Source organism: Pseudopipra pipra, chromosome 1, assembly GCF_036250125.1.
Source record: "Pseudopipra pipra isolate bDixPip1 chromosome 1, bDixPip1.hap1, whole genome shotgun sequence".
In the NCBI taxonomy this organism is placed as follows: Eukaryota; Metazoa; Chordata; class Aves; order Passeriformes; family Pipridae; genus Pseudopipra; species Pseudopipra pipra.
The window spans coordinates 62,164,637-62,176,639 of NC_087549.1; the positions used below are offsets into that span (position 1 = coordinate 62,164,637).

Sequence of the window (12,003 nt, forward strand, 5' to 3'; positions counted from 1 at the left end):
TGTGGTTTCCCTGCTAAAACCAAGACAAGAGCTGTCAAGCCAAGGAATTAATAGCGATCATGAGGTCAGGTGGTAGGGCACTGCAGAGAGAGACAGCTCTGAACAGCTGGGAAAGCTGGGAAGCCACACAAGTGCACAACCATGGAGACCAACCATTGAGATGGGACCATCCTCCTGACTGCTGTCTGGAAAGGGAGAGGAGAAGGCTTATGTACTCTCTAGCACTCCTGTTCCTCTCCTCTTTTTCCCTAGTAAATTCATGCAGTGCATTTTCATTCAATCTGTACCGCAAGCAACTTGAAAGCAAAGCTTCATATGGATGAAACAGCTGTTAGGTCATTCAGATTAGATATAAGGACAAAAAGTGGGTTGTGAAACACTGAAACAGGTTTCCCAGAGATGTGGTGGATGTTGCATCCATGGAAATGTTCAAGGTCAGGTTGGATGAACAACCTGATCTAGTTGAAGATGTCCCTGCTCATTGCAGGTAGGCTGGACTAGAAGTTCTTTGAAGGTCCCTTCCAACCCAAACTATTTTATGATTAGCAAAAGTGGAGTTCTTTGCTGTCCTATTTATATATATAGGAAAGTAAATATATATGTGTGTATATATATATTTCTATATTCCTGACACCTGTATCTTGATAACTGGACTTTCTCAGAAGGATTGCTTGTGGATATAGATCTCAATCAGATGAGGCCTGAGAAGCTGAGGCACTGTGTCTGGGATGCAGGCAGGGAGTGCAAGGTCCTGCTATCTGATGGGTGGTACCTGCCAGTGCATCTGCATCTGAGGGGGCATCTCAGCAGTCCAGGTGTGAGGAGCAGAAGATAGTTTCTCCCCACAGCAACGAGTCCCAGAAGTCTGCTGGGAGTTGAAAGTTTGGATCTCCTGGCTAATGACTGGCACCCTGCAAGGTAACAAAGTTTTTCACTTTGTTACCTTGGACTTTCTTCATCAGCCTGCTCTGGTTTTCTCTGTCCTCTCCTTAAGCCTTCCCTGCAAGCACCACTTCAAATACTTACCAAACTCCAGCATCTAACACCACTCGCAAAAGGCCTTGCCGCTTGACTGGGGTCCCGTCGCTTCCAGTACAAGCCAGAAATCCGTCGGCAAAAGGTTCTGGGAAAAAAAGCAAAACCCCTACCAGTTATAAAAACTATCCCAGCCATTAGTCAGCTTCCAGGCGAAGCCGGTAAATGCACGGAAGGCACCTGTGATGCCGAAGGAGCTGAGCTGCTACTGCGCTAGGCGACGAGCGCAGCGACCCCGGCAGGGAGGAGGGGAAGCCGGGGGGCAGGGGGAAGCCCCCTCTGGAGACACCAACGCTGAGGTGACTGAGGTTGCTCCAGACATCCCGGAGGCGGAGAAGGACCCGCACGATATTTTTCCCTTTCAACTTTTCGGAATAGCCGTGCTCCGCGGTGGCGCGGGCAGGTGAACCGCACCGCGGGGAGCGGGGTCCCGGCTCAGCCCCCGCCATCACTCGCCGGAGCGGCGGAGAGCACCGGCGGGGACGGGCGCTGATCGCCGCGGTCCCGTCCGGCCGATCCCGGTGTTCCCGTGCCCGCCGCCCGCCCCGGGCTCCGGTGCCGCCGGTGCCGCCGCCGCAGCGCCCTCTGCCGCCGGCGGGGGGAGGCGGCGGGCCGGGATCGCGTGCGAGCGGGCAGCCGGCGGCTCGCCCTGTCCCTCGGCCGCCCGCCCGCCACCTGGATCACGAGGGAAGCGGCGCCCGAGCATCCTCCCCACCCCCGGCGCCCTCCGGCCCGTTCCCGCCGCCCGTTCCCGCACCTCCGCCCTGCGCCGCGGTCGGGGGCTTCTCCTCCTCGCCCGCAGAAACTTTGCACCTTCGGGTCGTGGAGGGGACCGTGGGGTAAGTCGCTGCATCCCGAAAGCTCGCGGTGGGCAGCTGAGGCTTCAGCTGTGCGGGGGAACCGGGGGACCGGCGGCTCCGGCCACCTCGCCCCTAAACCAGCACCCTGTCCCCTGGGTGTCGGTAGTCTCGCCGGCCGTGTCGGCGGCTGTGGGACAGTAACCGCGCAGGACGAGCCCCGTTTCTTCCACCCGGGCGCCGGTGATAGTCCGCAGCTCCCAGGCGAGAGCCCCGGGAGATGCCGGTGTCCGCCGACCCTCGGGTGGATGATGCCCGAGGGGTGCCTCGCTGTCCCGAGGGCTGGAGCCGAGACAGCGAAGGGCTCTGCCGTGGCACCTTGGCCACATCCTTTCCACCGACGCCTCGAGAGACCTTCCGAGGGGAAAACAAGTGAAACAAAGTTTCACATCGCCTCTTTCGAGCCTCAAGTGCACTCGCTTGGCACTGAACGGGTTGGGTTAGCTTTGGGGTCAGTCAGTACTTGCCCTGAAAATCATTTTCAGTGTTTTATAAGTTCAGAGGCTACAAGTCCTTGTTGTGTTTCAGTTTGACACACCAAAGGGCGAAAAAGCAGTGAGGGAAAGACGAAGCGTGTGCACGGGCTCCAGTGCTTTATCTGACTTTGTGTTACTTTGTTTGGTAAACAAGAATTCTGTATGTCTTTGCGTGAAGCTGTAGTTTTACGTATTTCTTAAAGAATAATGCAAATAGCATAAGTTATATGAAATAAAAAACTTTATTTTCTGAAAAAGGGCACCAATATTGCTTGTGCGTCATTTAGTGAGCTTCTAGGAGATGGATTATTAAACCAGAACAACAGCAACAAAAAGAAACAAAAACAACCAGAAAAAACCAAGAATATGCTTGATGTTTGTAAGTTCGAGATTTCAAAACGGCAACCGGGACTGGATTTAAATAAAACTGAATGATCTGGTTGGGCTCAGAAGCAATCTGTTGAAAAGAATGTTGATGCATATATGTTTGCAGCAAATAAAATAAAACAGTTCTCCTATATGAACCGTAGAGAGTGTTATTAACCAGGGCTAAGACTAAATCATTTCATTTAAGGGAGAGACTTAATGACTGACAAGATCGAATTCACTGGCAAGACACTCGGTTAATTTGCAACCAAGAGCAAGAATTTATTTCCTTGAAAAACAAAGCACCTAAAATATTGTAGATATTAAAATCCAGAAAGAGTTACCAGTTAAGTTTTTGGTAGTAACTTTAATGCCGTTGCTCCTACCGTCATCCCCTGTGAGAGCCCAGGCAGAGACAGTCCTCGCTTTTCACCGCCGCATCCACAGTGTCCCTGCATCAGCATATGTTTGGGACAACCTATTTTTTTGCCGTAGTTGACCATAAAAGTGCATTGGGGTATTCTTCGATCTTGAGGAGAGGACTAGGATTTTAGGGGCTGTGTCAGGCTAGTGTATAAGCATCTCCAGTCTTCAGCTCTGGAAGCACAATGTTCCACGGTCCATGGGATGAAGGTGTACAGAGGGGGAGTGTTTGGGGAAGAGTGGTAGGGAATGAACTCTCATATATGGAAAAGTCAGTTTGTTGTGGTTTCAGGATTTTAATTCCAACTGAGCCATGGGAGGGGGAGTTATGTTATTACCTCAACTTACCATCGATTCAGATTTCTGCCCAGGAATTGTAAGGAGGAAATGCATTGCTAGGCCCTGTTTGCAGTGCGAGTGCTTACAAAAAGCAGCCAGCCTGTCTAATATTGATTCATCGGTTTTAATGTATAAATGAATTTAAACTCTAGCAAGGAGGATTTAGCAGTCAGAAATTATTTTTCCACTAGATTTTCCTTTCTGTAGGTGTATCAAAAAATACAGTAAAGATGCTTTTGTTACTAGGAACTGCCCATATATAGTTGAACTAGATTGAGAACTTGATATATAGCTTTTGCTGTCATGTATTTAAGGGGGTTGATGCAATATGAGACCCCACTAAACATTGGGGCTCTGCTGTTGAATTATCAAGGTCCAGTGCCAAATCTTTCCTTAATATTCCTGGTAATTACTGCTGACTCATGCTGACATGTGAGTTCAATTAGCCCCAACTGGAATGTAAAGGATGTGGGAGTGTCTCTTTGTGCCCAGAGACAGCTAGGACAAAGCAGATTTTGGAGGAAAATTTAAGGAATTGCCAAGTTTGGGTAGGAAGTGTCAGCCAGGGCTTTTTTTTAACAGTAATGTTTGAATAACCACTGAAGTTAAGTCCCGGGAAGGGGGTGAATTTGGATAACATGGACTTGTCTTCACCATGGAGTAACTGTAGTCCTAACTCAGACATTGCTTCTAATTTGACTCATGTCCACACACACGAACTCATTGCTGAAGAGTGGTGATGTTTTCAATTTAAGTTGGCTTACCCATGAGGAATAAGCTATAGCTCAGATAACCACAATTCATCAGCTGCTAACCCAATCTGCCTGAGCAGCACAAGAGAGATTTTGCTCAACTCTGGCTGCTCCCACTTGAACGGGGTTACCTGGACAGCAGGAAGTGCCTGCCTGATTCCCTGGTACAGGCAGAGCAAAGACATAGTGGGTTTGACCGTGAGATAGGCAACAGGATGTTTACCAACGCGAATGTTCCCACACAGTTACTGCCCAGCTGCCATGTTCATGACAGCTCACTGGTGCTGGACACTGTCCCCACATGGCCATGGCAAGCAGGACAGGACGACTCTGCAGCAGCCTGGCACTTGGCAGTGCTCAGAATGGGTCACCACTGCAACCACATGTGAAAAGAAAAAAAATGTCTTTGCCCCAGAAATTAATTCCCTGTCAGCTACCAGCTGATATGAGAAGGTGACTTATGCGTCATATTATATGTCAGAGGTATATGCTAATATATATAAATAAATCCAGCCATACTTGGCTAGCAGAAGCAGGAGCTGCTGCTTTTGAGAGAAGCTGTTTTGTTGTTGGCCCTCTATGCAAATTGCTTCTAGAAAACTACAGACCAGGGTTTCTACAAACATTTTGAGGTCAAAGTGAAGAAGGTGAACATGAGAGCAAATATGCAGCCTAAAGTGTACCAAGTGGATGCTTCTGTTTCTAAGAGGAAGGTGACCGCAATGCAGACTTCTGGGTCTGCACAAAGAACGAAAATTTCAAGGTACTTCACAAGGAATTTGACTGAGAGTCAGGAACCAGATGAACATCCTGAGATAAAAATGCTTTAGGAATATGTCTCTGTCAGTCCAGATCTCCCACAGAGCTTTTTTGACAGTCATTTTGGATTTAGTTCAACTTACCTTCAGAACCTTGAACTTCGAGGTTTCTGTAGAGAGTTCTGTTTACGTTGTACTGCTGTCAACATGACAAATATGACATAGATAACTGCAGACTTGAATGGATGGACTTATAGGATTGCACAAGTGGGGTGGACAAAATGATGCCAGCTTAACAATGCCAACTAAATGAACTCCAGATACTTATGAACTCCCAAAGTCCCTAGTGCAAATGTGTGATACAACCATTTCAGCATACAACAGGTAGGACCTGTTCACTCAAGTGCAACCCTCAGGTACACAGATGGGCATCTACAATCATGACAAACCCAGTTTTACCTTTTTAAAACCTTTTTCTGAATCTTATCTTTCCACTCTGATAGGTGCCTTCTGGTATGCAGTGGCAGGGCAACTGCAGGACGGTGGAGTAAAATTGTTCAAGATGGCAGCGCTTAGCAGCCTGTGTCAGTGGAAGATCTCTTAAAGTGAGCATCTATGAACAAAACATTTTGTCTGTACCTGGATACTTGTCGCATGATGGTTGGATCATACTGTCTGTGGTTTTGAATTAAGGCTGCATCTGCAGGCAATGCATAAATAATTTGCGTGATGCAATCTATTAAGCTAGGGCTGCAGAACATGGTGTTTGCAACCATGCATTTGATCTGTCTTGTAACTGCAGTGTTGGCCAGTGCACCAGAGCTATTGCTCTGTATTCGACTGCGATATCTGTGCATGCACTAAATACATTAAATATTTATTCCTTACTCTTAAACTTTATTAGTATTGATGCTAAGTCGTGGTCTTTTCAGTAGGTTTTGCTTGCTGAAAACGTGTGCTAGCACAAAATAAAATTTTGTCACTTGTTGGGACTGTAGAAAAACACTGTTACTGGATTTCTCTCTCTGCTGTAACACTGGAGACGGGATGAAGTTGAATACGTGGCAGTTTTGGGGTCATTGTCTCGCTTTCCTGGGCACTGTTTGCTACATTTGGTTGTATACAGATCCCTGGGAGTCACAATGCTAAGTAGCCTCTTGAACTTTTTCCTTTGCTGAAACTCCAAATATTAGGCTCTCACCTTTCACTCTGGGCAGCATTGTTTGGAAAGCAGCTCTTCTTGGCCTCCTTGTCTTTCACAGGGGTTTGCTTCTCCAAAATGTGTTTTTCTGATGTCTGAGAACTCCTGATGCACTTGTCAGATTGAGTCTCCCTCTCCTTGTCCTCTGATGAGGAATCCTTCCACAAACATTGTGCTTTCTTCTTGTTTCAGGCCATTTATAGAGAAGCAAAATTTGCTGAGGTTGTTTTGTGGGCAAAGGATACAGGCATAGAGATTTTTGAGGGGTATATTGAGAAGACTATCATTCAGGTTGGGTCTCCACAGGGATCTGTCAGAGCTGTTCCCTATTTTATGACCATCCCGAAGGAGGGGCCAGAGCATGTGGGCATTTAGCCTGCAGAGGTCACCAATCAGAAACAGGTTTCAGGCACTCTGGAAGATGAGTCAAATTCACAGTGATTTTTGACCATCACAACCTCCAGAAAACCAAGAGGGATGTGAGCCTGTAAGATTTTGTGCAAAGGTTTATTTTCAGTCAACAATAAATCATGTCCTCAAATATAGCAGGGGTAATGGCTAAGGAGAAAAGGATGTGGAAATTCGGTGGATCACAAACTACACATGAGTCAGTAGCATTGCACTGTTGTAAAAATTGTGTGTAAAAATGGGAGTGTTTTTTCTATGATACATGAGCAATCTTTTAGTCCTGCTCAGCCAAGGTACTTCCTTAGCTTGGACCTCATTTAGGAGCAGGGTACTTGAGAAAGAAATACAGACAGAATTAAGAGTCCAAAGGAGAGTAAGAGGAATGATCAGATGTCTAGAAAACATCACCCACAAGAAAAGAATTTGAAAAATTGTTTAGTCTAGAGATAAGAAGAGTAAAGGGAAAGAAGTAAAAAATCATTAGAAATATAGGGTTAACTGCAAAGTTAGTTGAACTTAAACTATTGTTCAAGTTCATGTCAGCTAGGGCAAGAAATTTTGATAGAACTATATGTTGTAAGGAAAAATTGGGTTAAAATACTTAGGAAAAAATTTTTTGATTTTAGTGAAAGCTAAACACTGGAATAAAATCACTGAGGTACTCATAGAAACTATACTTCTTCACTAGAAGCAGCTTTGGGGAGTGGTTTAACAGCTGTGTCGTTACAGCTATGATGGCCTAAGCATGTAAAAGACTAGAAAGATGTGTCACTCCTTTATTAAATCAATTGATTTAGCTAGAAAAAACAGACAAGTCTTTCATGCTCACAAGACATTTCTCTGATCTGAAGTCTCTTGAATGGTTTTGGTACAGCTGCTTCTGTGTGAAGGAGGGAATGATGTTCTGTATGATCTCTCGAGGGTCTTTTCAGCCCCATTTGCAAGGATTAACAAAATCTTTCTGTCTTGGGATAGATGGATGTTGAGGGGCTGGGGAGGGAAGGCAGGCTATAAAAGCTGATAAAAGAGCTCTCCCCTATTCTACAATTGAGGAGATTCTCTAAGATTTTCTTTCTGTGAAAAATGCCTGTTTTTTACTCTTCAGTAAATCGGTAAATCTTAAACTAGCTTCTCTATTAGTATCTGATGGTCTTGGATGGTAGCAAAGGCTTCATGACAAGTGGTATTGTGACAGGATGTGCTATGATAAAATGTGTGCTTTTTTATCTTGGCAACAAATAAAATTCTGGGACTTTGAAGGCAAGATGTCAATTTTTCCCTCATGTATTGTCCTAATTATATGAAATGAAATACTCGCAGCCATGGCTTTTTAATGAAAATTAATATATTTTATAATCTAAAAATGTGTGATCAAAAATTTAATGAACATATAGAAATATCACTGCTGGGATTATTAATGAGAATTAAATTTTATCTATTAGCTACTTTAGGATAGTAATGGATATAAATAATATTAGAAGAGAGTAGTACTATACATAACTTACATATGTGTTTAAACATTTTTTTTCCTCTGGACATGTCTCTAAAACAGTAAAAGCATTTAAAATAAAAAGTTCCAGTTGTCAGATAGCAAACGAGAAAAGGTAAATATGTCCATAGATGTCAAAAACGTAATGGGAATAGACATAATATTTTGCTTTCAAAGGAGATATTCATGTTTCTGGAGAGAAAAACATGGAATCATAGATCACAGATTGAGTTGGAAGGGACCTTAAAGATCATCTAGTTCCAACCCCACTGCCATGTCTAGGGACACCTTCCACAAGATGAGGTTGCTCAAAGCCCCATCCAGCCTGGCCTTGAACACTTCCAAGGGTGGGGCCTCCACACCTTCTCCAGGCAACCTGTTCCAGTGCCTCGCCACCCTCACGGTAAAGAATTTCTTCCTAATACCTCACCTAAACATACCCTCTGTCAGTTTAAAACCATTACCCCTTGTCTTATCACTACATGCCCTTGTAAAAAGTCCCTCTCCAGCTTTCTTGTAGGCCCCCTTTAGATGCTGGAAGGCTGTTGTAAGGTCTCCCAGAAGCCTTCTCTCCACCAGGCTGAACAACCCCAACCCTCTCAGCCTGTGATCATAGAAGAGGTGCTCCAGCATCTGATCTTTGTGGCCTCCCTTGGACTCGCTCCATGTGCTTTTTATTTTGGGGGCCCCGGAGCTGGACACAACACTCCAGGTGGGGTCTCACTACAACAGAGTAGAGGGGAAGAATCACCTCCCTCGACCTGATGATCATGCTGCTTTTGATGCAGCCCAGGACGTGGCTGGCCTTCTGGTCTGTGAGTGCACACTGTTGGGTCATGTTGACCTTCTTTTTCACAAAAACCTAGAAGTCCTTCTCCCCAGGGCTGGTCTCAATCCATTCTCTGCCCAGCCTTTATTTGTGCTTGGGATTTCCCCAAACCACATGTAGGACCTTGCACTCGGCCTTGTTGAACTTTATGAGGTTTGCACAGGCCTTATACATTGATAGTTAAGAACCTGGATTAAATTTGAGTACTTATCCAAACCAAGATGCTCCAGTGCCTTGTCAGCATAGCAGACAAAAGTAGACAGACTTTCAACCAGTAATAACTTGTTTGGCTACGTTTATAATATCAAAAATAATAGCTACATCAGGTTTTATTTTTACTTTTATTTTCAGATTCAGTATCTGAAAGAATAGGAACTTTTGAGTTTCCATTCTGATTTTCATGTACGTCATTAAACTGAAGACTTGCAAGAACTCAGCAAAAGCTTGACAGCTCGCACGCCAGCCTGGCTTTCAGTGTGTGTTTCCAAACTGTGACCTGCTTCTTTCAAATGCAGTGCTTCTTAGACTGGTAGCAAAAACATTTTAAAAGACTGAATTGCACTGATAATAATAATAAAAACATCAATTTAAGCATCAAGCGAACTTAACTTTCAGAGTTCAAGGAGAAAATATTTCATGTTTCATTTCAGTTTTTCTCTGTATTCCCATTTTCCATCTCACACTTTAAGAAAAATATCTCTTTTTTTCCCCCTGAAAGCTTTTATCTTTTTTTTTTTTGTTCCTTTGGATCTTCTGATATATAAGCTCTGCTGAACCACTGTTAAGAGGATCTTGGCATTTCATCCTCTGTTTCTCTTTTTCTTCCACTGAATAACTGGGGAGGAACAAAACAGAAGAGCAAAGCCAGGAGAAGAATAGTATTGCACCTTCCCGATAAGCTGATGATACATCTAGGTTTATCATTAGTTTTCCTCCCTGCTTTCCTGTCCTACATACACACATTTCCTAATAACTTTTATAGCAATAAAGGCCATTTTGCTGGCCTTAGATCCAAACCTCTTTTGCTTCTTTTCTTAGGGAGAATGCTATGCTGTGTTCTCCCGGTATCACAGAGGCTCCTATGAGAACAGGCTGTGTCTCTGAGCCAAAGACAGCCACTTTTGTCTTTTTCCACACTGTCTCTAGTGATACAGGAAAAAAATGTAAATATATGATCTATATATATGGAAAAATATATATTCAAAAGATATGAGCTGTCACATATTTTGACTTCTGTTCTGCACTGGAGTGCAACTAAAATCTTTTAAGAAGCCTTTTGTGGAAAAGAAGAGAGAAGTCAGGGCAATGAGAGTGCGGTTATGGTATATGGCAGACTTTTTTGAAAGACTTGGAATTGGATCTTGGCACACTTGCAAAAGAGGATCACCAGTTTATTGGCTACTGTGGAGAGTCTCCCTGACTTTGATAAGCAATCCTTTCTTGATAAAAATTCCATTTAAGTTAGTTCCATTTTGGCTTTACACTAGAAAACTCCTAAAAATGATACCTAATGTTTCTGTCCTTCTGTCTCATCTATTCAATCCTCTAATCTATCTGTAGCCTCTCTTTGTATAACTCAGGGTTTCCCATCATGCTATTAGCATTTACTCCAAAATTGCACCACTGTGGTGGGTTGACCTTGGCTGGATGCTAGGTACCCACCAAAGCTGCTCCATCACTCCCCTCCACAACTGGACCGAGGAGAGAAAGTGTAACAAAAGGCTCATGAGTTAAGGGCAGGGAGAGATCACTTACCAATTATTGTCACAGGCAAAACAGATTAGACTTTGGATATTAATTGAATTTATTACCAATCAAAATCAGAGTAGAATAATGAGAAGTAAAACAAATCTTAAAAACACCTTCTCCACACTCCTCTCTCCTTCCCCCTCCACCCCTGCAGCACAGGGAGATGGGGAATGGGGGTTATGGTCAGTTCATCACAAGTTGTTTCTGCTGCTGCTGCTGCTAAGAGACGGGAGTCTTTCCCCTTCTCCAGCATGGGGGTCCCTCCCATGAGAGACAGTTCTTCATGAATTTCTCCAGCATGAGTCCTTCCCACAGGCTGCAGTTCTTCATGAACTGCTCCAATGTGGATCCTTTTCCATGGAGTAGAGCCTACTCTAGCACAAGTTTCCCATGGGGTCACAGCCTCCTTCTGACATTCACCTGCTCAGGCATGGATCTCCTCCATGGGCTGCAGGGGGACAGCTGCCTCACCGTGGTCTGCAGGGGAATCTCAGCTCCAGTGCCTGAAGCACCTCCTTCCCCTCTTCTGCACTGACCTTTGTGTCTGAATAGTTGTTCCTCTCACATATTCTCAATCCACTCTTCTCTGGCTTCAATTTCTCCTGCACAATAACTTTCTTTCCTTCTTAAATATGTTATTACAGAGACACTACTGCCATATTTGATTGGCTTGGCCTTGGCCAGCAGTGTGTCCATCCTGGAGCTGGCTGGCATTGGCTCTGCCAGACGGGGGGAAGCTTCTGGCAGGTTCTCACAGAAGTCACCTCTGTAGCACCCCCACTACCAAAAGCTGGCCACACAAACCTAACACAACCACACTTCTAGTCTGGCCTTGTGGATGCAGGATGATAAATAGTCTTGTCAAAGACCATTGCTCTAATATTTCAAGAGAACCCTAAACTCTAGACAGTCGAAGTCCGATGAAATGACAAGCAGTGTATTAAAACGTAGGTGGTTGGGAAAGTAACACCAGGAATGCTAGTGAACTTACAAGAGAGTTTGGAGGACCAGCATAGCTTCACAGTTCATAGTTGCATTTGCAACCTGTGGCTGGTTCTGCAACTCAAAGTAACATTTCTAATTCAACCCATCACAGTGATGTATGGGTGCTGAAACATATACCACCTTATGGTGGAACAGGGGAATGGGGCATGAGGATAAAGCAACCCAAGAAGCACTCAATGCACAACCACATGTGTCTTGTGAAAAAAGTGACACAACTCTTTCAGAGTGATACTGTTATCCCTTTTATCTAAGGATATTTATCCCTCAGAGTCATAGAGTATTGTAGGCAAGCTAATGAACTACATAAACTTGATTT

The 12,003-nt window shown here is 44.5% G+C and overlaps 1 protein-coding gene across 1 annotated transcript in view; it reads left to right on the forward strand.

Annotated features, from left to right (window-relative positions):
* Positions 1-1,419: 1,419 nt before the first annotated feature.
* The window catches only part of AHRR (aryl hydrocarbon receptor repressor), an 88,190-nt gene continuing 77,606 nt past the window's right edge, over positions 1,420-12,003 (forward strand). Inside the window, exon 1 of the mRNA XM_064659084.1 lies at positions 1,420-1,874. The gene's annotated coding sequence lies outside the window, so the exon portion shown is untranslated. The remainder of the gene's footprint in view (positions 1,875-12,003) is intronic.